General features: G+C 42.3%; 1 protein-coding gene across 7 annotated transcripts in view; it reads right to left on the bottom strand.

Moving 5' to 3' along the window:
• LOC121232836 (zinc finger protein 462-like) overlaps positions 1-25,839 on the bottom strand; it is a 127,249-nt gene extending 101,410 nt beyond the window's left edge. For 3 of the 7 annotated variants that reach the window (XM_041121281.1, XM_041121282.1, XM_041121283.1), the window contains exons 1-2: positions 25,264-25,412; positions 14,128-14,244 (exon numbers count right to left, since the gene is read on the bottom strand). The gene's annotated coding sequence lies outside the window, so the exon portion shown is untranslated. Of the gene's footprint in view, positions 1-14,127; positions 14,245-25,263 lie in introns of all 7 variants that reach the window. The other 4 variants (XM_041121280.1, XM_041121285.1, XM_041121286.1 and 1 more) reach the window with 2 other exon arrangements.
• Positions 25,840-27,366: the final 1,527 nt, after the last annotated feature.

The raw sequence follows: 27,366 nt of genomic DNA, 5'->3' as shown, positions 1-27,366 counted from the left end.
CACATTAGAACTGACAGGTCTTTTAGATATGTGTAAAATGTTCTGATAATAGAAGTGATTTCTAATATACATATATATTTTTTTTTAAAGTTTGGTCTCTCCAGGAAACTGACATGTTGTTGAATTCTACTTGGGTTTTTAATGCAACAATTACCTATGATAACTGAAGGACCAAAATCTCTAGTTCAGAAGAGAACTACCCAAGTAGTTCTAATGGGGGAAAAGGGAGGGGTGGGGGGAAGGTGGTTTAAGATTTGGGGTTTATTTTCTCATTTCCCTACAATGATTTGATTGGCAAGAAATTAAATTAATTTTCCTCAAGTCGAGTCTGTTTTGCCCGTGACAGTAATTGCTGAGTGATCTCCCTGTCCTTATCTTGACCCACGAGCCTTTCGACACTCCCCTGTACAGCTGAGGTGGGGTGTGATAGAGTGGCTTTGGTGGGCACCTGGCATCCAGCCAGGGTCAACCCACCACAAGTTCCTAGCTGTCAAAGCAAGACTGAAGTTTGGGATAACCAAAGTGCTCGATTGCAGACTCCTGAAGTCTCTTCCATTTGGGGGATTACTGTCCTTGGAAACAACAATCTGAAAGGCTACAGTAGTGCTGCTAGGACTACCAATACCCTGTTCTATTTCTTATTTCCACTATGAAAATGAGAAAACAGAAAAGCACATAAACCCATGAGGAAGGCAGCTTTCGCTAACCATGCTAACAGATTCCACTTTGAGACCAAAATGCAAATCATTTCTATAGGTTTGAGCCTACATGGGGAAGTAGAGAAATAATCAGAATTCATAAAACAGATACCACAAACCTGCAGTTAGCCTTATTATTTCACTCAACTTTGATATAGAATTATAGAATGGTTTGAGTTGGAAGGGACCTTTAAAGGTCATCTAGTCCAACCACCCTGCAATGAGCAGGGACATCTTCAACTAGATCAGGTTGCTCAGAGCCCCATCCAGCCTGACCTTGAATGTTTCCAGGGATGGGGCATCTACCACCTCTCTGGACAACCTGTTCCAGTGTCTCACCACCCTCATCATAAAGAATTTCTTCCTTATGTTCAATCTAAATCTACCCTCTTTCAAGTTTAAAACCATTACCCCTCGTCCTATCACAACAGGCCCTACTAAAAAGTTTGTCCCCATCTTTCTTATAAGCCCCCTTTAAGTATTGAAAGGCCACAACAAGGTCTCCCCGGATCCTTCTCTTCTCCAGGCTGAACAACCCCAACTCTCTCAGCCTTTCTTCATAGGAGAGGTGTTCCAGCCCTCTGATCATTTTTGTGGCCCTCCTCTGGACCCGCTCCAACAGGTCCATGTCTTTCCTGTACTGAGGACTCCAGAGATTGATGCAGTATTCCAGGTGGGGTCTCACAAAAGCAGAGTAGAGGGGGAAAATCACCTCCCTCGACCTGCTGGCCATGCTTGGCTTTCTGGGCTGCGAGCACACAGTGCCAGCTAATGTCCAATGTTTCATCCACCAGTAACCCCAAGTCCTTTGCCGCAGGGCTGCTCTCAATCCATTCATCCCCCAGTCTGTACTGATACTGGTGATTGCCCTGACCAGGGTGCAGGACCTTGCACTTGGCCTTGTTGAACTTCAAGAAGTTCACGTGCCCACTTCTCAAGCCTGTCAAGGCATCCCTTCCCTTAAGAGTATCAACTGCACCACTCTGCTTGGTGCCATCTGCAAATTTGCTGAGGGTGCACTCAATCCCACTATGTCGTTGATGAAGATATTAAATAGTATTGGTCCAGGTACGGACCCCTGAGGGAAACCACTTGTCACTGGTTTCCACTTGGACATTGAGGCATTGACTGTAACTCTTTGGACACAGCCATCCAGCCAATTTCTCTGGGTAGGAAAAACTTGTTACATTAGGCTACTAGACAGCATTTAGAATGTGTTTTTGGTAAACGTCAATTGCCTCTTGCCCACCCCCAGCTTACTGGCCTTTGTGGGGGGGGGGGGGTTGGAAAGACAGCCTTGATGCTGTGTATATTGGGTTTACGTGGTGTATTGGGTCTGGCTGAGATGGAGTTAATACTCCCCAGTACCTGAGAGAGTTAGCAGTGGTGGAAGTCATCTACAGTGATCTAGATGATGAGGAAGTCTCAAAAGATCCAGAGGATGTCCTGTGCACACGGGCCATGTGGAGAAAGGTGATTCAAGGTGCCCCAGCGTTGTATTCTAACAGCTTGGCAGCAATGTATTGCCCAGATATGGAAACACCAACTGTGGAGAAAGTGTCATCTTGGCTCCAAAACTTTGAAGAAAATCTCTGTGTCTCCTCATCCCTACAGGACAGTGCCTTGGCTGTTAGGGATGCTCCAAGAAATCAGTCCTCTCCTGCCCTGGTCAGAGGGAAAGGGAGCCCAAGGCGTATGCCACGTGGTACGCTCTGGTTCTTCCTGCGTGACCAAGGGGAGGACATGAGGAAGTGGGATGGTGAACCCACCTTTAAGCTGGAAGCCCGCGTACGTGAACTGAGAGGGAAGACAGCTGTTAAGAAGGGGTCACCCAAGAAGAAGGCTGTCAGCGTCATTGCTGTAGAGGCCCAAGAAAGCAATCAGCGATCCTCCAGGCATAGAAGAACTGAAACCACCTCCCTTGATTCTGGTGAGGGGACTTCTGGTCTGGCACCGCAAGGGTCAGACAGTGAATACTCTGATGAGGAACAGCAATAGAGGGTCCCTGCCTTCGGCCAGGAGGAGGAAAGGGATGACCGGATATACTGGACTGTGTGGATTCGATGGCCTGGCACATCAGACCCACAGAAGTATAAGGCTTTGGTAGACACTGGTGCACAGTGTACGCTGGTGCCATCAGGGTACAGGGGCACAGAACCCATCTGGATCTCTGGAGTGACAGGGGGATGCCAAGAATTGACTGTATTGGAGGCTGAAGTGAGCTTGACAGGGGACAAGTGGGAAAAGCACCCCATTGTGACCGGCCCAGAGGCCCCTTGTATCCTTGGCATAGACTACCTCAACAGAGGGTACTTCAAGGACCCAAAGGGGTACCGATGGGCTTTTGGTGTAGCCACTGTAAACGCAGAGAAGATCAAACGGCTATCTACCCTGCCTGGCCTCTCGGAAGATCCCTTCATTGTGGGATTGCTGCAAGTTGAAGAACAGCAGGTGCCAATCGCTACCAGGACGGTGCACCGCCGGCAATATCGGACAAACCGAGACTCCCTGGCTTCCATCCATGAGCTGATTCATCAACTAGAGAGCCAAGGAGTCATCAGCAAGACTCATTCACCTTTTAATAGTCCCATATGGCCAGTGCAAAAGTCTGATGGAGGGTGGAGGTTAACAGTAGATTATCACGGCCTGAATGAAGTGACACCGCCACTGAGTGCTGCTGTACCAGGCATGTTAGAGCTCCAATATGAACTGGCATCAAAGGCAGCCACGTGGTATGCTACAATTGATATTGCCAATGCGTTTTTCTCCATTCCTTTGGCAGCAGAGTGCAGGCCACAGTTTGCTTTCACGTGGAGAGGTGTCCAATACACCTGGAATCGACTGCCCCAGGGGTGGAAGCACAGCCCTACCATTTGTCACGGACTAATCCAAACGGCACTGGAACAAGGCGATGCCCCTGAACATCTACAATACATAGATGACATCATCGTGTGGGGCAACAAGGCAGAAGAAGTGTTTGAGAAGGGAAAAAGAATAATTCAGATTCTTCTGAAAGCTGGTTTCGCCATAAAGAAAAGCAAGGTCAAGGGACCTGCACAGGAGATTCAGTTCTTGGGAATAAAATGGCAGGGTGGACGCCGTCATGTCCCTATGGATGTGGTTAACAAGATAGCAACTATGTCTCCACCAGCTAACAAGAAAGAAACACAAGCTTTCCTAGGCCTCGTGGGGTTCTGGAGAATGCATATTCCAGGTTATAGTCAGCTTGTAAGCCCTCTCTATCGAGTAACGCGGAAAAAGAACTATTTTGAATGGGGCCCTGAACAACAACAAGCCTTTGAGCATATCAGACAGGAAATAGCTCGTGCAGTAGCTCTTGGGCCTGTCCGGACAGAACCAGATGTACAAAATGTACTCTACACTGCAGCTGGGAGCATGGTCTCAACTGAGGCCTCTGGCAGAAAACACCAGGAGAAACCCGAGGTCGACCATTAGGGTTTTGGAGCCGGGGGTACCGAGGATCAGAAGCCCACTACACCCCGACTGAAAAAGAAATACTAGCAGCATACGAGGGGGTTCGAGCCGCTTCCAAAGTTGTTGGTACAGAAGCGTATCTCATCTTGGCACCACGATTGCCCGTGCTACACTGGATGTTCAAAGGAAACATCCCCTCTACACATCATGCAACCAGCGCTACATGGAGTAAGTGGATAGCATTGATCACGCAACGGGCTCGACTAACCGCCCAGGAATTCTGGAAGAGATCATGGACTGGCCAGAAGGCAGAGATTTTGGAGCAACGCCTGAGGAGGTTCCTCGTGCCCAAGAGGCACCACCATATAATGAGTTATCAGAAGACGAAAGGCGTTATGCTTTGTTTACTGATGGATCCTGTCGTGTGGTAGGGAACCATTGGAAGCAGAAAGCTGCTGTGTGGAGTCCCACACAACAAGTCGTTGAGGCCACTGAAGGAGAAGGCGAGTCAAGTCAGTTTGCAGAAGTGAAAGCCATCCAGCTAGCCCTAGGGATTGTTGAATGAGAAAAGTGGCCGGTATTCTATCTCTATACTGACTCCTGGATGGTGGCTAATGCCCTATGGGGGTGGCTACAGCAGTGGAAGAAGACCAATTGGCAATGCAGGGGTAAACCCATCTGGGCAGCAGCATTGTGGCAGGACATTGCTGCCCGTGTAGAACACATGACTCTAAAGGTACGTCATGTAGATGCTCACATGCCCAAAAGCCGTGCCACTGAAGAACATCGAAATAATGAACAGGTAGACAAGGCTGCCAAAACTGAAGTAGCTCAGGTGGACCTGGACTGGGAGCGTAAGGGTGAGCTATTTCTAGCTCGATGGGCCCATGAGACATCGGGACATCTAGGGAGAGATGCAACATATAGGTGGGCTCGTGATCGAGGGGTGGACCTGACCATGGAAGCCATCACACAGGTCACTCATGAATGTGAAACATGTGCTGCAATCAAACGAGCCACCAGAGTAAAGTCTCCCTGGAACAGAGGGCGCTGGCTGGGCTTTCAATATGGCGAGGCCTGGCAAATTGACTACATTGGACCACTGCCACGAACACGCCAAGGCAAGCGCTACATACTCACCATGGTGGAAGCAACTACTGGTTGGCTAGAAACATACCCTGTAAACCATGCCACTGCCCGAAACACCATCTTAGGCCTCGAAAGGCAAATTTTATGGCGACGTGGTACCCCAGAAAGAATTGAATCAGACAATGGGACTCATTTCCGAAATAACCTCATAAGCTCCTGGGCAAAGAAACATGGCATTGAGTGGGTGTACCACATCCCCTATCACCCGCAAGCATCTGGAAAAATTGAGAGATATAATGGACTGTTGAAGACTATGTTGAGAGCGCTAGGCAATGGGACATGGAAGCATTGGGATACAAATTTAGCAGAAGCCACTTGGCTAGTTAACACCAGAGGATCTGCTAACCGTCCTGGTCCTGCCCAAACAAAACCCCTACATACTGTGGGAGGAGATAAGGTCCCCGTAGTGCACATGGGGAAGTGGCTGGGGAAGGCAGTGTGGATTTCTCCTCCCATGGGAAAAGGCAAACCCATTCGTGGGATCGTCTTTGCTCAGGGACCTGGGTGTACTTGGTGGGTAATGCGGAAGGATGGGGAAACCCAGTGTGTGCCTCAAGGACATTTAACCTTGGGGGAAAAATAACCTGTGATGTGAGTTGTATGTTGTAGGAAGTAATGTAGCAGGAATGACCTGAACTGCAGAAGAGTGAACTTCGCAAGGAACCAGACAAGTGCATCGGTGACCCAAACCAAGCCGGTGTTGGTGCCCAACAATCGAACATACTGCTTCTCCTGCCCTGACCACTCATCTTGACAGATGGGGCCCAAGTCATAACCTGTGTGTGAACATCTGGAGGAGTGGAAGAAGCCCATGGAATATCTATCTCTTAAAGGACAGGAGATAGTAATTAATAAGAATGTATAAATCTGTATGTTGGGTATAAAAGTGGTTTAAGTATGTAGTTACAGTTGTAAGTGTTGGTAAGAAGGGATTTCAGTAATGAGAATTAAATACAATGGCGTGGTTAGAAGACATCTGTATTAAATTATGTGGGACCTGAGCATGACACAAATGGTATGGAATAAGGGGTGGAGATTGTATTGGGTCTGGCTAAGATGGAGTTAATACTCCCCATAGCAGCCCTCATAGAGCTGTGCTCTGCATTAGTAGCTAGAAAGGTGTTGATAACACACCAGTGTTTTGGCTACTGCTGAGCAGTGCTGGCACAGCATCAAGGCTGTCTCCCCAACATTTTTGCCCCCCCCCCTCAATGGCAGGCTGGGGCAGGGCAAGATCTTGGGAGGGGACATAGCCAGGACAGCTGACCTAAACTAACCAAATATATTCCATACCATATGACGTCAGCTCAGATATAAAAGCTAAGTAAAGGGAGACAGAAGGGGGAGGCATTTTTGTCTTCCGAAGCAACCACTACGCGTACTGAAGCCCTGCTTCCCAGGAAGTGGCTAGACGTCGCCTGCTGATGGGAAGTAGAGAATAATATCATTTGTTTTTCTTTGCTTTCGCGTACAACCTTTGCTTTCACTTTATTAAACTATCCTTATCTTGACCCATGAGCCTTTTGTTATATTTTCTCCCCCCTGTCCAGCTGAGAAGGGGGAGTGATAGAGCGGCTTTGGTGGGCACCTGGCACCCAGCCAGGGTCAACCCATCACACGTGGCAAGGTTTTGGTATCAGGGAGGGCTGCAGGGGTGGCTTCTGTGAGAAGATGCCAGGAGCTTCCCCCATGTCTGATAGAACCAGTTCCAACTGGCTCCAAGACAGACCTGTTGCTGCTCAAAGCTGAGCCCATCAGCGATGGTGGTAGCGCCTCTGTGATAACATATTTAAGGAGGAGGGAAAAACTACTGTGCACCAGCAGCTGGGAGAGAGGAGTGAGAACATGTAAGAGAAACAACTCTGCAGACACCAAGGTCAGTGAAGAAGGAGGGGGAGGAGGTGCTCCAGGTGTCAGAGCAGAGATTCCCCTGCAGCCTGTGGTGTAGACCATGGTGAAATATGTTGTCCCCCTGCAGCCCATGGAGGTTAACGGTGGAGCAGATATCCACCTGCAGCTTGTGGAGGACCCCATGCCAGAGTAGGTGGATGTGCCCTGAAGGAACCTTTGACCCCATGGGAAGTCCACGCTGGAGCAGGCTCCTGGCAGGACCTGTGGACACGTGGAGAGAGGAGCCCATGCTGAAGCAGGTTTGCTGGCAGGACTTGTGACCCTGCAGGGGACCCATGCTGGAGCAGTCTGTTCCTGAAGGACTGCACCCCGTGGAAAGGACCCACGCTGGAGCAGTTTGTGAAAAACTGTCTCCCATGGGTGGGACCCCACACTGGAGCAGGGGAAGACTGTGAGGAGGAAGGAGCAGCAGAGACAAAGTGTAATGAACTGACCACAACCCCCATTCCCCATCCCCCTGCACTGCCTGGGGGAAGGAGGTAGAGAAAATCGGGAGTGAAGTTGAGCTGAGCCCAGGAAGAAGAGAGGGGTGGGAGGAAGGTCGTTTTAGATTTGTTTTTATTTCTTATTATCCTATTCCATTGTTAATTGGCAATAAATTAAATTAATTTCCCCGAGTCTGTTTTGCCCATGATGGCAATTGCTGAGTGATCTCCCTGTCCTTATCTCAACCCAGGAGCCTTTTGTCATATTTTTTCTCCCCTGTCCAGTTGAGGAGGGGGAGTCATAGAGCACCTTAGTGGGCACCTGGTGGCCAGCCAAGGTCAAACCCACCACACTGTGGGAGCACTGCTCAGCAGTAGCCAAAACATTGGTGTGTTATCAACACCTTTCTAGCTACAAATACAAACCACAGCACTATGAGGGCTACTATGGGGAAAGTTAACTCCATTCCAGACAGACTCAATACAGGCATCTAGATTAGGGTGGTATGAATCACCTTCTAGAAGTGTCTGTCTCCCACTATGATATCTAGAGAGAGCCTAGAGTCATCTTTGACTTGATGCCTTACTTTTCTGACTCTATAAATTATTCCAGTGGTTCATACTTTTCTTCCACTATTAAATAAGAACTATTTATATAGTAACCATTTTCTAGTATTACATTCCACCTACTGCATCTTGTTATAGCTTAGTACAGATTCCTATAGTATCAGGCACAGACTGGCAAAGTAACTACATGAGCCCTCTAAATGTCACTTCTAAAAAAATATTTGAAAAGCTAAGGAGACTGAATTTGCTGAAGGCTCTTACTCTGAAGCATGATTTTTCAGACTTCATACCATTGCATTCCCCTGAACCACAACATTTCCACCCTCTGCTTAAGGAAATGCTGACTTCACAAATATATTTAGCATCTCAGGAAGAACACATATACAGATAGGTAAGCTAGATGATAATATCTCCTTCTGTTGAACATATTGACATTATTCCATTTATCCATTCCAGCCATTTTGAATGACATCTATTACTACTCAGTATCACTGATTTATGAAGTCAGAACATAAGAAATAAAGTGAAATAATTTCTTAAGCAAGTCAGAGAATGGTTTGATCTACATTTTCTATCCATTAAAGATATAAACTTAATGGGACAGAGTTAATTTTCTTTCTAGTAGCTGGTATAGTGTTATGTTTTGGATTTAGTATGAGAATAATGTTGATAACACTGATGTTTTCAGCTGTTGCTAAGTAATGTTTAGACTAAGTCAAGGATCTTTCAGCTTCTCATGCCCAGCCAGCAAGAAGGCTGGAGGGGCACAAGAAGTTGGGAGGGGACACAGCCAGGGCAGCTGACCCAAAGTGGCCAAAGGGATATTCCATACCATATGACATCATGTCTAGTATATAAACTGGGGGAAGTTAGCCTAGGGGGCGGATCACTGCTCGGGAACTAACTGGGCATCAGTGAGCGAGTGGTAAGCAATTGCATTGTACATCACTTGTTTTGTATATTCCAATCCTTTTATTATTATTGTCATTTTATTATTGTTATTATAATTTTTATTTTCTTCCTTTCTGTCCTATTAAACTGTTCTTATCTCAACCCATGAGGTTTATTTTCTTTCCTGATTCTCTCCCCCATCCCACTGGGTGGGGGGGAAGGGAAGTGAGTGAGCAGTTGCGTGGTGCTTAGTTGCTGGCTGGGGTTAAACCATGACACCTTGAATGCATGTGATCCATTCTATCTGATATAAGGTAAAAGTCTGAATCCACAATTCACAATTTTGGCTTCCAGCTTTTGTCTCCTGCCTTTAACTAAACCTTATCTCATCTAATCTTTCCCCACAGCTATAACTTCACTCCAATTTTACTAACTTTAGCTTTATACACAGCACAGAGAATTACAGATACAAACGTTTTTTACAAGGCAACTGTGAAAAAAATTAAATATATGGGTCTAAAAAATACTCCTGGGTTTGCAACTATAATCAGTAAGTAGTTCCATGAAGATATTGAAATTTTTAGTTAAAAAGCCCTCCAAAATGCAATAGTATTATATGGTTTCTATTTCATAAAGGCTTTGACTTTCCTGCTACAATCCCTGTCTTGTTTTTATTAGAATGTGTTCCAGGAAGCATATGGCAATAGAACTAGGTCAACCATTAGCCAACTAACAGGAAGCTGCTCTGCAGAGCACACCCTTCAAAAGCTTGCTTAAGGAGCTAACTCCTCAGAATGTGTCCTTCAGTAAGGTTGAAGCTAACAGTTTCAAATTATTTTCTTTAAAGCTACAAGATCACCCACATTAGAAGGCCTCTGGTACAAACCAGTACCACGCTTTTCAAACTTGAAATAAGCTATTATCAAGCCATGAGACTATAATCAAATCTTGAAGTTGAATGTGCAACAACATTAACATTGGTCTTCTGATGCCCTCAAAGGTGGATATGGACTCTTATCTTTTTATATAATTCTTTCTTTTTGGGTAATACTTTTATTTTAAAATCCCACAGATTTTGAAGTCATTGTTTTATTTATTCAAAGAAAGCAAACAAAAAATTCTCTATACTTTTTTTTTTTTAATTGCAGGTAGCAGATCTGTGTTTCCTCATCATTTCTAACAGGAAACCATGTTGGGATTGGGTATAAATCACAGTTTCATCAGGAGTTTACATGGCCATTCATAAAGATATCCATTGACAAACATTACTGGTTTGGAGTACCTGATGACAGAAACACACAAAACATGCCCAATGTTCTCACTTACAGGATTACTGCACAAAACCTACCAGGGTCTCCAAACCCAAAACCTTCCCTAGCTTCTAATACTTATGAGATGAGAAGTCAGGTCCATCTCTCTGGTATTAGATCCTGCTAGTCTCCCAAATAATAATTCCAGTTCCTAATCATCAGACAGGAAATGATGATGCATCTATGAACAGAGAAAACACAGAGCATGTGTGTTTGTCTATGTGTGTATGCACACAATCATATTTTCCTGTAGATTGCTTTGTACCTTAAGCAACAGCTCCTTGCTGAGACAGGCTAACTCAATGGAAGGCTGCCAAGCCTCCTGTGATAAGATTATCATCTTAGTAGTTATTTGCTGAAGATAGTTTATTACAAATAGCACCTTTTTGGTATGGAAAAATCAAGAACAATGCATTTTCTTTGCACTACAGAGATGTTCTGGTTTGGCTAAGGAAAGGTGCAGACAAGTCCTGGAAGCATTACTCATTTACATATGAAGAAACACTTCTGATGAAAGTTCAACCCAGTGCCCTCTAAAAATTGTCCAACACTGCTATTGAAAAAAAAACCACACAAAAAAAGCCCAAGCCAAAACCAAAAAACAAACTAAAACCACCAAACAAAAAAAAAACCCTCAAGGTTACCAACTACTAGAAAATGAAACCTGCAAGGAAAATTATATAGACAGAACAGAGCAACCATACATTAAAAAAAGTTATAGATCTTGATGGTACCCTTGATACTTTCTAATGCTGAAATAGATAACTCCATGTTCTTGCAGCTATGTAACCAAGAAAAAATCCTACCTTGGGAAATGGTGTGCAAATTCCACACAATTCTTCAGTGCTATTTCTTTGCAAGTTTCAAAACCAACTGCAAGTGCATCATATGCACAAGTGCTAGACTTAGAAAGCTTCAACCAAAAATCTCCTGAATGGGGCCAGTGGAAGAAGTAGGAAAGTGTAGGGATGAAGTTACTGCTGATCTGAACAGTCTTCATAGACAAAACATGGTTTATATGCATTCCCTCTTCCCATCACCAAATTGTTACGGGGAAAAACCACCTGTGGGTTGCTTAATCCAGTCATTCAGCTCTTAAGAGCATATGAAGACAGTCATACTTTTGCAGAGCTATCACAGAATAGCATTTAAGATGAGGATTCATTCAAGGGGAACTATAATATTATTCTTTTATAATCCTGCCAAACAGGCAAATTGCAAGAGTTCTGGTTAGGAAGTCCAGCTCTGGATGCCTGTCACAGAGTAAGTTCTAGTATACTAGAGCTTCCCAAGCTTCAAGTATAAGAAGATGTCCCTGAACTTGGGGGAAAAGCAACCGCACCCATCACCACCGTCTCCCACCAAGTTGACAAAAGACCAATCACTGGATTTTTAAGACTTAAAGAGTTCACAGAACACCTGGGAAGTTTATTTATGAACTCTTCCTCTGCAGATTTGGACATTCCAGTAACAGTATTTGGTTCATAAAAACTGGTGCCATGGTTAAATTAGCTTTAACCAAATATGAAAAAAAAGAAATTCTAAATAATAGGACATTCCTGCTAAGAAGAAAGCAGAAGCAACCACAACATGTTTATATGGTTTCTTAGTAGTTACATAATTATAAAGTCTGTGCAGTATCACTTGCGGAATTTCATACTATTCTTTGTTTCACAACTGCAGTGCAATGCTCTTAAATGATCACAGCTTTTGAGCAAACTATTTCTATGCTAAAGCCAAAAGGCTCTACAATGAAACTTCATCCAAAGCTTGAGACTTCCACATGACTGAACACTTATTTCTCCAGATTTGGAGAGCGAAAGATTTGGAAGTGAAAGAATTATTTAGTGCATTAGCACCCGTTGCCTCTTACAAATGAACTACAACCATGCCCTCACACAACCACAAACTAGCACCTCACTTACATCAAGTGGTAGTTGTTAAAAACCAAGGACATCTCATACATAAGATTATTTCCAAATGCCTCACTGAAAATTTCAAGATAATCAATCCATGTAGCTAAGAACCTGATCCTCTGAATGTTTACTCACATGATTGATTGCAGTAAAACTCAAAATTAAATCACAGGGACTATTCACAGAAATAATTTTTTGCAGGATAAGGGCTTCAGGCCCCTATCTTTATTATCTGCCAAATGTACTATGGTAACAAGAGTATACAATGGTAGCTGAGATCTGACCTAATAAAAAGTCTTTGTTTATGATCCTAACAGTGGCAGTAAGAATTTAATAAAGCATATGCACTTGCACACAAAACAAAATCCCAGAAATGCAAGAAGAGTCCTGTAGAAGTTGCAGTTTCACTGCCTTCCAAAGAAAATAGGAAGCCAATTCATACAAAATCTAATAATAATAAAAATCATAAAAATCTGTTCCTCATGGCTACCGCTACCCTGCAGCGTCTCCAAAGCAGTGCTGGATTCACTGTTCTGTTTGTTGCAAGCACACATTTGTTAAACGAGGTTTCCTCATCCTAAAGCTCCTAATCTCTGCAGAGCTGGGATCTCAAACATGTTCAAACAAGCATTAAAGCACTACTACTATCCAGTTTCCTCTGCTGTGTTGGCCTACTGAGCTGACATCCCTCAAATAGGCCAATGTCAGAGGCTCACAGTTTGACCTTTGGTATGTTTCTCTCTAGTTGGTAGAGATGTAATTAAGCACAATTAGATAGGTTATGAAAAAGAAAAAAAAAAAGCATAATTGGCAGAAATAGGAAAATTAAACTTATACAAGAATATTTGCCCAATGACTTGTTACACCAATCAACAAGCAACAGCTCAGAGTGGACCACCAACCAATAAAAATCAGATGATCTGGAAGATGCTGTCTACCTCATAAAACTCATCTACCTCAACCTGAAGGGGAGCAGCACATCTCTACCTTCAGGGATGCCTGACTGTGGAGGCCCTCCAGTGACACTTGGGAACAAGCTCATACGGCCATAACCAACATGCTCAGCACTCTGCTCTTTCCACCTACTGACAATTGCTGCTCCTGTCAGCAAGGAAAGGGGAAGTAGAGAGAACCACTTTTCTGTAGCTCTGAAGTGTTCTTTGCATTATTAATCATTCTTTCACAAAGGCAATAAATATCCAAACTCCTTCACACAGACCCAATTGTTGAGTGGAAATTAATGCATGCATTTAGTCTGTCCTGACCTAAACCACAACACCCACACGGCTAAGTTCTGACATGAAAAGAGGTCACAAATCAACCTCTTGGCATCCCTTAGGCAATTTCAAGAAAAAAATATATCCTTTTTTAATTTAACCATTATTAGAAACATCACTTGGACATGAATTTCTGTCCCATTTGGATGTGAACAGATCAGCAGGCATTGTCGTTAGCCCATAAGCAGGCTGCTTATTTCACCTGTAAAGAGGATTAGTCTGCTCCATGTCGAGGTAGCAAGTATAGAAATAGACAGCGTGGCATTTTACCTCCATCCATCTTAAAAAACATACCCTACTCTAAGAAAACGTTAACATCCCATCTAAGTTACTACCTCATCATATGACTGGACTTCACTGCCAAGAGACAGAAAAAAATCACTATATGTAACATCATCTATCCTTCAAACACATTAAAAATAGATTGTTCACCCCCTTGAGATCTTAACAGCTCATCTGATCTTACAGTACAGTAGCAAACCTAAGTAGACATGAATTCTTAAAATAAACAGATACAACCAGAACACCAGCAAGTAAATTATACTCACATAAACCACTGCAGTGATATTGGTGAACTTATGGAAGCACTGAAGAATCACGGAGGACAACCAGCATTTCATATTCATTTGCAAGAAAACACCACGTGCAAGGTTTGGTCAATCTACCTGTCATAGAATCATAGAATGGTTGAGGTTGGAAGTGATCTCTGGAGATCATCTAGTCCAACCCCTCTATTCAAAGCAGGGTCAGCTAAAGCAGGTTGCTCAGGGCCATGTCCAGTCAGATTTTGAATATCTCCAAAGATGAAGACTCCACAACCTCTCTGGGCAACCTCTTCCAATGTTTGACCAACATCCTACACCAAGCAACTTCTGACTCAAAGCTTTTCTTGAATGACATTTTTCTGGTTATGACATCAACAGTTTTAACATGATTCCTTGGAAGCATAGCACATGGAAAATTTTGTATCTGCCCTCCAGGGTGGAAGTGATGCAGAAAATTTACAGAGAGGGTGTGAAATGGAAAATTCATTGTAGTACATTATCACCTCTGTAATCTGATTATTTTAAAATAATTGAGGTTTATTCATGCAGCTGGGAGACTCAAATATATTGGTTCACACTTTCAGCATCTCTACTGAGTAATAAGGTTATGCCCTTAGAGTAAGAGAATCCAAAGTGTCTTATGTGAGAGCAGTGGCTCTGATGGCAGAACCCTCGTGCTCTTGAGAAACAACAGCTTCTTCTTGACCTAACATAATGAGGCCCAGGAAACTAATAGCTTATGTAGATAGCTACCACTTTTGAAGGGTTAAATACACGATTCCAACAATCCATGAGCTAAGAGGCATCAGATTCACAAAATGGCTTTCCCTTACGTTTACTTCCTCAAGGTCTGATAAAGTCCTACTCTCCTTAGGTCACTGTACTATTGGACATAGATGTTTTACACCCTATGCTTGATCACAGGCAAAGAAACTTAACCGCTATATCACCTGAAAGGCAACATTCTGTCTCCCTACTCTACTTCTCCCACCAAAGATAAAAGGTCAATAGATCAAAAGGAATTGATCCATACTGACTTCAAATTACATTAATTTAACTTCTGAGATGCACTTCTGGCCAAGAACTCAAACCTTTTCTTGCACTGTTGCAAGTTCTGGCTTTTACAACTGTATGAGAGGATAGTAACACTTCAGCAGTTGAAAGCTAATTAACTAGACTGAGAGCTGTCTGGCTACTCTCAATTTTCTGTCAGCCCTTCATTAACATTTTTACACTTGTCAAGTTCTTTAACTGGATATAATAGAAGAATGGATTTCAGAGCACATCAGAACTCAAAGTTATATACCCTATAGCCAAAGCCACCCAAATGTAGAAAAGCAAGGAAAAAACTAGAATGCGAGACAGGAGTTTCTAATTAGTTTGTCTTGCCTAGGTTCTCTCTTATGTATTTATATTGCCATTTATTTATTTTCCAACTATTGCTCATCATACAACACACATGAAAATAGATCCCAGTAGGATGAGACACTCTTTATGGTTATTTCCCTCCTAGACTTTACTGCATTACCAACTAAACTATGTGGATATTGTGACAGTTTTCTCCATTCCCAGATCTCCAGGTACTCTGCAAACAATGGACCAGATCTGCCACTCTCACTAACCAGAACCACACTCTGAAGGGTTGGGGTTTCCCCCCCACCTTCTTTTATATTTCAACACACAAAGCAGTAGAATCCAGCACCATGGCCTTAATTGCCAATATCACTCTGAAATCCTATAATATGCCTATTTTACTGCTGGGGAGCACAGGGAATGCAACAAATTAAGAGCAAGATTTCCGAAGGTGACCACTACCTCTTTAGTCTCTTAGGTGGTTGGTCAGAGACCCTTAAAACCCAATTATGAACAGAGCCACAATTCCAGCTGAATCTGAAAGGACCTGAAGAATTCAAATTTAAGTTTAAATAAATATTCAGAGGTCACTCTAAGTTCTGGAGAGAAGCAATCTGCCCAACACAACACAAGTCATCTTTGGAAACGATAGAGAAACATCCATATCTGATACAGCATAGACCACAAGATCATCACTCTAAGCAGTCTCACAAGTCTAGCCTGGACTGGAACATCCACTTTGTTTAAATAAATAAAGAAGGAAGAAACTGTTAGCCAACCACCAAGTGAGTTAATCAACTTTACCAGTCACTCTAGAACTTCTGCCTAATCTGAGTTAGAAAATATGGAATTAAATTAACAAGAGGAAGAAGGCAGAAAAGAAAACACACTTGCTTTTTCTTTAGCTTCATTGACAGACTGAAATGGCATCCAGACTGCAGTGAGCCTGTTATTAATGATTCCTTTCCCAGCTTGACATTAAATTAAAATCTTCAACAGACCAACCATCTTTCAAGTAATTAAAAGGTAAATACACCACCCTGCATGTCAAACAGCACTCACTCTTGACCTGAATCTACAAGCACATAATACAGCCTTCCCTCAGCATTTTCATTTATTTAATAAGCTACAGAAAAAACATGTACTTGCTGCTGTAATATACATTTTCACTATCTCCTTCCCCCATCCTCCTCTTTCTTTTGCCAACAATCAGAGATCAGGGAACAATTTGCAGAAGAAACATAGTTGTTACTTATCACAGGAGGCCCAAATACACATTTTTAATCATGGCAACTGATTTATTGTGTGATTTATTGTGTTCCAGCAGTATGACCCATCTACTTCCCAGCAAGCACTACTACCCTATTATGCTTTCTTCCCATGATTACTGGTATCATCCCAAAGTAAAACTACTTGAACCCTAAGAACTATTATCATCAGTAAAGACCTTGCTCATTGAACCAGTGCAATGAAGCCCCTACCCTATTGTCCACAAGACCATGGAAACAATTAACACGAGATTCCATTTTCAGTATCTTTCAATACAAAAATCTTCTCTTTCATATTATCAGGAGTACATTGAATTCTGTCTGTCTTTATCATTCTTTGTAATATCTGCTTTGTTTTCTCTTGCAAAATCGTTCTCCTGCCTCTCTATCCCATGCAATCACTCTATTAACAGCAAGTTTCCACTACATGTAATTATGGCATGCCTTATCCTAAGTCTTCTTTTTGCTGAAGAGTTTGGCCTATTTTCTATTTCTACTAATGGTGACACAAACTGCTTGTTTTCCTGGAAAGACGTTTCCCTCCTCTTCACAGAATAAACTTTTAGCCCCAGTCCATCACTTAATATATTTCTTCTAGAAACCAACTGTCCATGATTACATCATGAAGACTACTCAAGAATGAAGAGGTTTCTAGATCAAAGGGAAACAGAAGGCATGGCTTTTATTGCTGTATCTTGGACTGATGTTCAGTTAACCATCACATCTCAAAAATGTCTACAGAGAAAACATGACCTCCCATGGTGGGAGGAAACTTTTTTTTTTTTTTCCCAAAACATTACTTAAAGTTTCTTCAATAAGTGATTAGGTATCCTGGTTTCAGCTGGGATAGAGTTAATTGTCTTCCTAGTAGCTGGTACAGTGCTATGTTTTTGAGTTAGGTATGAGAAGAATGTTGATAACACTGATGTTTTCAGCTGTTGCTAAGTAATGTTTAGACTAAGTCAAGGATCTTTCAGCTTCTCATGCCCAGCCAGCAAGAAGGCTGGAGGGGCACAAGAAGTTGGGAGGGGACACAGCCAGGGCAGCTGACCCAAAGTGGCCAACGGGGTATTCCATACCATGTGATGTCACGTCTAGTATATAAACTGGGGGGAGTGGGGGTGGGGGGGATCGCTGCTCGGGGACTAACTGGGGGGACTAACTGGGTGTCGGTCAGCGGGTGGTGAGCAATTGCATTGTGCATCACTTGCATATTCCAATCCTTTTATTGTTACTATTGTCATTTTATTAGTGTTATCATTATTAGTTTCTTCCTTTCTGTTCTATTAAACCATTCTTATCTCAACCCACAAGTTTTACTTCTTTTCCCGATTCTCTCCCCCATCCCACTGGGTGTGGGAGGAGTGAGTGAGTGACTGCGTGGTGCTTAGTTGCTGGCTGGGGTTAAACCATGGCATTAGGCAAGAATATTTTAAAGGATACTGCAATAATTAGACACTACTATCTCAAGTTGAACAAGCTACTGTACAAACAATAAAGCATTCTTGATAAAGATAACACAAAAAAAATAATATCACTTATAAGCCTAAGTGTTTCAAATAGATTAAACTGGAAACAAAGATTCTCCTTTCTCCATCTCAAAACCCCTCTTTCAAACCCCTTCAGAGTTGAGTTTGTACTGCGACATCTGGGATAGGTTCATAAAACTAAGGACACGAGTAGCAGACTTGGTGTCTTTGCTACTGCTTCTAAAGTTAAAAAAACAAAAACAGTACAAAACCCAAAATAATCTCAGTTGACTCTATTTACTCATGTATTCAGCTTCTTAAACACAAGCTTAACAGGCAGAATAATACTTCCAAAGCTCAGGACATAAATGAAGACTGAATTATTCTTATAAATCAAATCCCCTCATTCAGAAACTTCTATTAAAGCCTTTTCACTACAACTAACAAGATAGCTCAACTTATGATAATCATCTCACTTCCTCCCCCTTTTCTTCTTTCAGTGCTTGCATAAAACCGTGCTATTTTATCTCTTTTCTTGTTCTCCTAGGTCTTTTGGAACATTTTATTTTCAACAGTCAACAAGCTTGGAGGAGTACTATGCTGACATTCAACTGTTTATAATGTTAACTGCATCTGCCAGCAGCATCACACCACATTCTTGATTAAAGAATTTGTAGCACCTCTGTGTGAGAAGGAAGAGGAGTCATCTCCCTGGCACTAGAGCAGATATTCACTGCAGCCCATGGAGGATCCATGCCAGAACAGATAGATACTTTGTGAAGGAACTGCAGCCCATGGAGAACCCACACTGGAGCAGGAGAAAAGTGCAAAAGGGAAGGAACAGCAGAGAGGAAATGTTATGTACTGACCATGCTCCCCCTTGCGCTGCATTGCTCACGGGGAGTAGAGGAGTCTGGAGTGAAGGAGTGAAGCTAGGCAAGGGAAAGGGGGGGAGGAAAGGTGTTGTTTTAATGTATGTCTTTTTGTTTCTCACTACCCAAATCTATTTTAATTGGCAATAACTTAATTTTCCCCAAGTGGATTCTGTTTTGCCCATGACAGTAATTGGTAAGCAATCTCCTTGTCTTTATCTTGACTCACAAGCCTTCTCATCCTATTCTCCCCCTGTACCTGTCCCACTGAGGAGGGGGAGTGAGTGAGCAGTTGGGTGGGTGTTTGGCCCTTAGCCAAGGCCAACCCACAACTGATGCCTTGAGTAAAGGCTGGAGTTAGAAGACTCCATTGTATTTTAATTTGTGCTTGCTTAAGCAACTTTGAAACTTGTGACATATAAGAAAACCTTGAAGTTTGTTAACAGTATGCACAAATAGATAAGAAGCCTCAAGTTCTGCTGAGCTTTGTGATTAAAACCTACCAGGGCCAGCTAACTAGGAAGAAGAGATAAACAGCGGGGATGACCTGCACTGCACATGCCTTAAAGGAGAGTTCAGTTAGCGGACACCAAGAAAATGACCACCAGAGGGTTTTGAAGACCCCAAAAGACCACCGACCCATTTAGTAGCGCATGCCCAAAAGGGCACTATGTAAATAATTTCTGGGAAATAACATGAATATGTATGACAATTCTGGGAAATGTAATGAATATGTATATATTAGAACAATATAAGCTTTGCTTGCTGTAGGTAACGGTATGCATGCTAGGAGGAACTATATCCCCCGTGCATCCAGCGCTGCAATAAAGAATGACTGCTTTCTAAAACTCCAAAATTGAGTCTTAGAGAGTTTCTTCGACTGGCTTTTCTGGTAACACAACAGTGTTAAACAAACCATTCAGTTCTGTCATTAGCAGAACAGTTTTTATCTGGAACAAGTTTACAAAGTGGACTATTTCAGTCCAATAGAGAGAATCTTCCGTTAAAATATTTATATGACTTCCCACTATGATGCACTGTAAGTACAAAACAACATCTAGAACAACCAAATAAGACACAAAAACATTTTACAACTTAACATTCTTTGTAGACTGTTCCTGATCTGTCAGAAGAGGATCTCCTTCCTCTACAATATTTCAAATGATTCTTTTCAATATTTCAGTGGGTAGGGTTTTTTTAAATTATACATCTATATTTTTTGTCTGTAATTTTGGTTAGTGATGGTTTCATAATAGCACAAAGCTAGCTAATGAATATTACATAGCTATTCACCAATTTCACAGATTTGTCCTTTTCCCCCACAGTTTCATACTATAAAGCAGTGTTTTGCTTATTTGAGGTTATCTGCCAAGAACACGCAGAGAATGTTACTGCAAATTAGAACAATCTCAACTAATATTGTAATCCTACAAGTTTTATTTGTAAACCTGTCATAGTTTAACCCCAGCCAGCAACTAAGCACCATGCAGCCACTCACTCACTCCTCCCACACCCAGTGGGATGGGGGAGAGAATCGGAAAAAAAAAGTAAAACTCATGGGTTGAGATAAGAACAGTTTAACAGAAGAGAAAAGAAGCTGCTAATAATGATAATGATAACACTAATAAAATGACAATAGTAACAATAAAAGGATTGGAATATGCAAGTGATGCACAATGCAATTGCTCACCACCCGCTGACCGACACCCAGTTAGTCCCTGAGCAGCGATCCCCCCCCCCCCCACTCCCCCCAGTTTATATACTAGATGTGACATCACATGGTATGGAATACCCCGTTGGCCACTTTGGGTCAGCTGCCCTGGCTGTGTCCCCTCCCAACTTCTTGTGCCCCTCCAGCCTTCTTGCTGGCTGGGCATGAGAAGCTGAAAGATCCTTGACTTAGTCTAAACATTACTTAGCAACAGCTGAAAACATCAGTGTTATCAACATTCTTCTCATACCTAACTCAAAAACATAGCACTGTACCAGCTACTAGGAAGACAATTAACTCTATCCCAGCTGAAACCAGGACAAAACCAAAAACCATCAGAGGAATAGAGTATTTATACTTGTTCCTGGGAGTTCCAAACTTTAAGAAATATCTGGGGTTTTTTTTAAGTAACCTTCCTCAAACTGTATCTTGTACTAAAATAAAATTGTAGTGCTTCCAGTTTCCTTTGTAAGCCTAAAAATTCAACTTTTCCATTCTTTACAGCCAAATGTACTCTACATAAATGTTTGGACATCTGACAGATGTTAAAATTCGCATCCAATGTTTCTTAGCTAGCTCTTTTACAATCCACTCATGGCTTCCAACCATCAATCTTCCTTTAAGTCAAAGGCCACAACACTGTTAAATTTAGTTCTATCTTTAGTGAATTATAATAATCATTCAAAAAAACCCCAAACAACCCCCAATACTTCTGCTTGCAGTAGCTCTACTTTCCATCCATCATCCAATTATGTACTCGCATTCTTCATATCCTAATCGCCCATACACAACATTTTTTACTTTCCCCCATATATCAAAACATAATTTCAAATTGATAGAAGAAATAAACGCTAAGTGCGTCCTTTTCAGGACATGGTTTAGTGGGGATGGTGGTGTTGGGTTGATGGTTGGACTTGATGATCTCAGAGGTCTTTTCCAAACTTAATGATTCTATTCTATTCTATTTTTAAATCCAACATTTCTCAACAATGTAATTAATTACAAGTCTAATGATAACATATAAGAAAATCAGTTGTTTAAAATACTGTTTTTAAGTGGTGATCTGTGGACTATTTCTAATGGGCCTAAAAAAGGTAATCAAGAAATTCAAGTTCATATACTATAGAATAAATTATGAATGCAGAGTTTCTAAAAGGGCTAGCACTGTGGAAAGCTTCTGAATGTCCACAAATCAAAAGCTATTACAAACCATTGGTTTGAACCAAAAAAATTAATGTCCAATTGCAAAATTCATGAGCTAATGGTGACTAGCATTTTTCAATACCATCTTTCCAAAGTTCCTTTAGCTCACTGGTTTGTAAAATTAAAAAAAAAAAAAAAAAAAGTCTCTTAGCTAGTCTTCTGACAGCAAGGTAAACTTCAATTTCAGTCATGATATAATTACAGCAAGCAACATCATTAGCAGAAATTATGAGACTGAGACTGAAATCTCTTTAGAGAACAATGAGGAATACCCTCATGGAAATGAAACCACATTCACCACAACTCAAACATTATATCTGTTGTGATGACCTTTGGTTTTCTAGGGTGTCTGTCACCAGGTGCAAGGAATATATAGGCCCTCCCATAAAGATCTTAATCTTAAATCTCATTTGCTCTTGGATAGCACATTTCAGGTTCAAGTGCAATGCATCTGTACATCACGTTATAGCGCTAGCACTGAGTTGATCTCTCAAAATATGAGGCAATTAACAATAAATAAATATCTAAGAATACTCTATACATAACAGAGAGGATGGGCATTTAGAAACTGACCCAAACCAACACAGTTCAGTGAGGAACTTTTAATTTCCTTCAATGGGTGCTGATTTAGGCCCATACTAAGATTGGCAAATCGCATCCATCACCATCACATCAGGAAAAAACAGTTAATTTTTCCCCTCTTCACTCAGTCACAGTGTAACATTAAATATATATGAAATTGTATGTTCCACGGCCCACCTCACAAAGGACTTTATTTCAAAGTATGTTATATTATATACAGAACAATTTCTTCCTAGACAAAATAAAAATAGCATTAATTTCACCTTGCAGCAGCTGGAATTCTAAAGTTCATCACTAACCACTACCAACTTTCTATTCTTGGTGCATGCATGGAAGCATGTTTACTTGTATTCATTCGCTGGTCTCTCATCCTATCATTTCTACCATACATACAATCTATATTTCACATTTCCTCTTGAGCTCTTCTGAGTATTCCATCTGATACTTTCCCCATGGAGTTGCACTTTAAGATACTCAGACAGTAACTCATTTAATTTGAAATTTTGAGGAACCGTATCTACTATGAAACCAATGTGCAAATTGATGTTGGTGAGAAAAAAAGTAAAGCCACATGTGAGACCACCCTAAACTATTCCAGATGAAAAGGTAGGTTTAAAAAAAAAAAAAAAAAAAAAAAGACTTCCTGTTCAAATGCCATGACATAAAAGCTTCCAGCAACATCCTTGTTATGCTTTTCAAAAAAGCATATTGTAAGACACCAAAAAAGAGCACCATGAAAGTTCCCATCCCCCACCCCCAAGGAACTGGGCATTTTATGGTACTGAGAAGCTTCCTGAAAGCTTTCCAGTATTATAAATATGCAACCTAGTGAGTGAAAGAAAACGTTCCATATTAAAGTACATCCAGAAAAACAGAATGCTTTTAAGCATCAGAAGGTAAAATGCCAAAACTCAGGCCATCGTCACCACATAGAAAGAATGAGATTTCATTATGTTCTCTGGAAGAACCTGAGCAGCCTCAGGCTACAAGCACTTGCCTCCTAATATTATATGTACTACACACACATGCTATTTCTTTAGCTAACTGATCAAACCCTTAAATCCTATTGACTTTAACCAAAGAAAAATATATAGAAAAGTGACCTCAACGTGAAAGCATAAGAGTTAAAAACAACAAAATAAAAGTTTTTCCTCTATGTGAAGGACAATCCAGGCAATTTCCTCCAGTTCTCATTTCCTGATAGCATGAAATCAGAAAGAATACCCATCACAGTCTTGTACATTGAAAAACTTTAGAAATCCGGGGGGGGGGGGGGGGGGGGGGGGGGGGGGGGGGAGTGCCAGAAAAGCTTAAAAAAAATATTTAAAAATTGAGAGATCCATAACATTAGGAGCACTTCCCACCTCAGCTTTGTCTACTGGAAGCCCGCTTGCTCTCCTCCATTTTCTGGTGGAGCTAGAGAACATGACATGGCTTACCTGACTCAGATCACAGCTCTCTGCCAAATTAGTCACTTCCTCTTATACATGCAAGCAGCTTCATGACACACACACACAGAGTCACACAAAAGTAGCAGTAGAAAGCACTCAAACTTGAAGGTCTTTCTTTTTCCAAACATTTAGAAAACGAATGCAAAGCCCCCCCGCCCCTTGGCGGCGGCCGGGGGGGGGGGGAATCTTAACAGATCACATCTATAGAACTCCAGGATGATCTGTGTGTAGGATAGAAACCACAATGTTAAGAAGGGGGGGGGGGGAGGAGTGAGTTTACTCCAAAAGACATAAAAAGACCGTAGAATGCATGCGTGTATGGGAGAGAAGCTTTGTGTTGTGGAGTCTAAACCGAAACCAAAGCAAACAGCTTACAAATGGAGGACAGGGAGATAAAAAAATTGAAAGAGGGAGAGAGACAGAGACAAAGCTGCTCCGGGTGATGGAGAAAGGCGCGGGAGAATACTCTTTCCTTGGATTACTTAGAGACATCAGGGGACCGAACGAGAAGTGGGCTTCTTCCTTTCTTCCCTTCCTTTCTTTCACGAAAAGGGAGCAAAAGCGTGTGTAATGGCTTCTGCTCCCCAGCTGAACGGTGTCGTCCTCCTCCAAACAACGTCCTTCAAAGAAACCACTGCCCCCCCCCCGCACACCCAAGACGGAGCTAGAAGCCCTCACATCCCAATGTCAGGAGAGCGGGGGGGGGGAGCATAAATATCTGTGTGAGGGACCAGCTTTGCAAAAGGGGAAGGTGGGGGGGAACGGGACAAAAACAGAAAGAAGGTCACCCGATTGCCTGAGTCGTGCCATCACGGAGCTTTTCTCTCCTCTGTGGCTCTCCCATGATCCAAGTTCACACACACAGCACCATCCAGACGCGCGCGCGCACACGCGCGCACACACACAGGAGCGCGCCCAAACACCCCCTCCCCAAAAGCTCTGCTCGTATCTTACTTATCTCTCCATATCCCCCTACAAAAATTAATTAACCGCTTTCCTCCTCCCACTACCAGCACCTCCTCCTTCATGCAAGAGACTTCTCTCTTAAAACACGCCACTTTTTTTTTTGCCTTTTTTTTTTTTTTCCACTTTCTTCCTCTTTCCTCCCCTGGCCGAATGAATGGATTTCACAGAAACATGGTGGAAAAAACGGCATACACACACGCACACGCGAATGAAAGAATCTCTCTCATGCCAAACCAGAGATGGGTTTTGCTTGCAAAAACTTACAGGAGCGTCCCGACGCCACTGCCACCTCCTTCTCTCTGCCTAGCTCTTCTTGTTATTGCTGTGGAAGTTGCTTTGTGAGTCTCGTGCTCCTTGGCAGGCAATGGAGGATCGCCATCTTTTCCCTGATTCCCCCCCCCCCCCCCCCCCCGCTTCTTTCACTGGTTTGCTGCGGATGACCTGAGATATCCGTGTCTCTCTCACATTCTGTTTTTCTGAATAATGATCTACCAGGGGAAGAGAAATAAGACAATCTCCTCTCCTACCACACAAAATGCAAGAGCACCAGGGGGTGCAAAGATCCTTTCTAACAACAACAACGTGTAGGGGAAGAGGAGGAAAAAGAAAGAAAACAGAAGAGGAAAGAGCAAGAATAAAAAGGAGGAAAGAGATGGGAAAGGAGGGAAGAAAGAAGAAAACAAGGAAGAGATCGATGAGGCAGAACAGATGTAAGAGAAGATGGTGGAGATGGGAGGTGTTGAAAATGAAGGAGATTAAAAGGAGGAAGATGGTAACAAAAAGTTAAGGTTTGGGGCACTGAGTCACTCACAGGCCAGGAAGGAGAAGAAAGGGGGAAAGATCTAAAGAACCTTTTCCAAGCTGTTGCATTCTCAAAGCTTCCTGTACAGGGGCGCTCAGCAGCTCCTGCAGTGCTGGGGGAGCTGCTCTGGAGGAGCACTATGCTAGGTCATAGCTCTTCCAGCCATGGCAAAAAATGGTTTCTGCTTGCAGATCTGCCCCTGAGGTGATCCCTCAGACACATCCATATAGAAGCTAATCTTCCATAAGCAAGTTTTTTTACCCTATAAAATGGGGTGGAGGCATAATGGGTGCTGGAGGTTGCAAAATATAAAACCAGATCCACCATGTGGCCAGTTTCAAATTCCCCTTCCAACTTACATTTGATGCAGAGAAAAGAAACTCAAAGTGTCCATTTCTGGCATGTATTTTGAAGTCTTCTCCCAGAAATAAAGACAGGGTCATCTCTAATTTTTTGTCTCATAAGCATGTAGAAGAATACTACCAAGCACCAAAAATATTTCCTAGATTTGTGAAATGTTTTGGCTGCAAAATACAATAAGTAATCCTATTTAAAACAACAGGCCTTCCAACCCCAAGTTTCTGCACTTTTGTGACTGATCATTTAAAACCGTGGAAAGTAACAATCAAGGTTCATAATGAAATGGTGCCATTGTGATGGAGGTAAAAAAGCAAAGACAAAGCTGCTGTAGTCTGAATTCTTATTGTGTTGCTTGCATTAATAATAATCATTGTCCTGAGGTACCTCTTTTGCACATCTTCACACACACACACACACACACACACACTTCTTCCTACAGCAGCATCAAATTCTTTCCAATTTTACATCTAGCACTGGAGAGCATGTGTGTGGGGGGAGGAGATTAGGGGTTATATGCATACTCACCAAAACAATGTATGGGAGTGAGGAAAAAAACAATTTGAGCACAAGGGCATGACTAGTATTGGAATATTGCTGGGATTTCTTGAGCCCTCAAGCACTGCAATTTATATCGATGGAAGAGAGATTAGAACCATAAAGCTTCTGTCACAGTGAAGGGGAAGATCCCTCCTCTGGTCTGAGGAAGTTTTATCTGAGTGGTGAAGCTGAGATAATCTTAAAGGAGCCCAGATTTTATTGGCCACAGAAGAGATCGGGTACATTAAAACTATCCCAGCTCAGTTACAGACCAAATTGTAGCGAGTACAAAGCACATAAACAGGGTCTCTCCCATTAAATCTTTCTTTGAGCCATACAAGTTGATTACTAAACAGGAACAAATTCTTATCCCTCCTTCCCTTTCTGTCCTTCCCCTCTCCCTTCAACAAAGGGTTGTAAGAAATAGGAGGAAGAATAATTTCTGGGCAGAAGGAGCACTGTTGGATTTAACGAATTTAAGGAGGGATTGTCTTTACAGCTGCCGGAACATGCACATGTTCTGCCTGCAATTTTCTATAAATCATCCTCTTCACAGTAAGAGAGCGCCTGGGCTTTGCAATCTTTGATGTACCATCAGCACCAAGGCAGATAATTTGCTTCTTTGTCTTTTAATATTACATTTTAAATTAAAAAACAAACAAAACCCC

Source organism: Aquila chrysaetos, chromosome W (assembly GCF_900496995.4).
Source record: "Aquila chrysaetos chrysaetos chromosome W, bAquChr1.4, whole genome shotgun sequence".
Classification (NCBI taxonomy): Eukaryota; Metazoa; Chordata; class Aves; order Accipitriformes; family Accipitridae; genus Aquila; species Aquila chrysaetos.
The sequence above is the reverse complement of the archived record's forward strand: the minus strand, read 5'-3'. Positions and strand labels throughout refer to the sequence as shown.